The sequence below is a fragment of the Saccopteryx bilineata genome, chromosome X, assembly GCF_036850765.1.
Source record: "Saccopteryx bilineata isolate mSacBil1 chromosome X, mSacBil1_pri_phased_curated, whole genome shotgun sequence".
Taxonomy (NCBI): Eukaryota; Metazoa; Chordata; class Mammalia; order Chiroptera; family Emballonuridae; genus Saccopteryx; species Saccopteryx bilineata.
This window is the reverse complement of record NC_089502.1, coordinates 1974728-1976946: the sequence shown is the minus strand read 5'-3', so window position 1 is coordinate 1976946 and position 2219 is coordinate 1974728.

Genomic DNA, 2219 nt, shown 5'->3' with positions numbered 1-2219 from the left:
TACCTCTAGTTGTCTGTCTTCTATGTCACTAATTCTCTCCTCTATCTAGCCTGTTCTATTAGCTAAGCTTGTTACCTCATTTTTCCGTTCTTGTATTGAGTTTTTTTAAATCTCTTTTTGATTTATTTTCATAGTTTCAATTTTATTGTTGTATTCTTTCTGTTTTTTTTTTCTGAATTGTTTTTTGAGCTCACTAAGTTGCCTTTCTGTGCTTTCTTGTATATCCCTGAGTACTTTTAGGACATCCATTTTAAATTATCTGTCATTTAACTCCAAGGTTTCCAAGCAATTAAAACTTTTTTTTAGATTGTTCTTCATCTATCTGAGCTACATCTCTGTCATTTGTATCCATGATCTTCAATTTCTTTTTTCTCAGTGGCATTTGAGAGTGGTATTGTTAATAACACTAGTAAGAGTTGATTTAAAAAGAAGAAAGAAATATTTGAGAAAATACAGTGAAAATCTGAAAATTCAATTGTGCTAAGTCACACAAAAATATGTAGAATGGAAGTCTGGCCTCAGTTGGGGGGAGGTGTCAAAGAGATTAGAACCACAAAATTTCATAAGCAAAATATTTGGATAAAGAATAAAATAATTTGTTTGTAAATGATGGTCAAATGAGAAAAATAGTGTAAGTGAAGAGAAGAAAAAAGAAAAAGAGAAAAAAGAAAAAATACAGTGAAAAATGAGAATTCTATTGTATTTATTGGAACAAAAACTACATTGAATGAAGAGCCAGAGTTGGGGGAAATGCTACAGAGATTTTAAAAAAAGTAGAAAGCACACAAAATGCCACATAGAAAAAATTTGAATCCAGAAGAAAATAATTTGTTTTGTGGGTGAGATACGAATGAGAGAAAAACTGAAAGAGAAAAGAGGAAACTAAAAGAAAGGGGGAGAAAGAGCAAAAAAAAATTGAGTTAAGTTTTTTGAAATGTAACACTTATAAAAATTAAAGAATAAAAAATGTAACACCTATGGGTAATAAAGTTCAAAATGAGAAGAAAAGAATAAAATGGAAAGAGGATAAAATAACTATGGTGGAAGAGAAAAAAAAGATAAAAAATACAAGAAAAAAATGAAAAAAGTTATAGACTCTAGATTTTTCCTGGTTTTGAGAGGTTATCTTCTTCCTTTTTCTTTTTTCTCTCTCTTTTTGGCTGGTGGTGCTGTACCCCAGGTTCTGCCCCTGTGGTACTCTTAGGCAGAGATTTGCAGTTGATGTTTGCTATGGTGATGACATAAACTAGGCATCGGTCCTGTTGGTAGGCAGGGCTTATCTGGGTTTGCAGGCTCCGACAATGGGAGAGTCCATTTTCCCGGAGCCTCTTCCTAAATCTCTCCTTCCTGAACCACAGCCTGGGGATTCAGATGTGAAGTTGCTCCCACCACTACCTGGAGAGTGACAGGCTTTAAGAGCTGCCAAATCCTCTCTCTATCCCTGCTCAAAACAGAGTTCTGGGTAAAGCTTTGCCAGCCAGAGCCGCCTGTGTAATCAGTCAGGGCTGGGAGACGATTGCTTTTCAGATGTCTTTCTATGAGCCTCTGGGCATGTCATTTATGCCTCAGTACTCTGCGAGTCTACTCTCCTCAGGCTTTTTGCACGTTGTAATCTGTATTGGCTAGCAGGAAGATGCCCCAGTCACTGACTGCAGCACAATAGGTCCTAAAATCTGCCAAGTCTCTCCTCCAGGTTCGTTCAAAGCACAGCTCTGTGTATAATAGCTTAGTCAACCAGAGCCACCAACTCAAGCAGGCAGACGAGTGAGTTGATTTCTGGTTGTAGTTAAATTTTCCTCAGTGCTCTGTGAGTCTGGTCTTCACAGGCTTCTCCCTTGTTGGGAAGCATACAGCCAAGCCCACTCAACTTCTGCAGTGTGCTCTGAGGTCTGTTCCATGGGACTGTACTTTTTAACCTGTATTGGCTGGCTGGACGTTGCCCCAGACACTACTTGCCAAGCAACAGGCCCTGAGAACTGTCAAGTTTCTTCTCAAGGTGCCCTTAAATCACAGGCCTGGGAAAGAGGGCTTTGTCAGCCAGAACCACCAGCGTAAACCTGCTGGGCAGTGAGCGGAATGTGGATTAGTCTCCTTTCAGCACTCAGCGGATCTGCTTTCCAGAGGCTGTCTGTGTGCCCTTCTCCCTACTTCTTTCGCAGTTCTCTTTCCAGGGAATGTGCTTTGATTGCCTGTATGGCTGGCAGAGGTACCATGCCTGT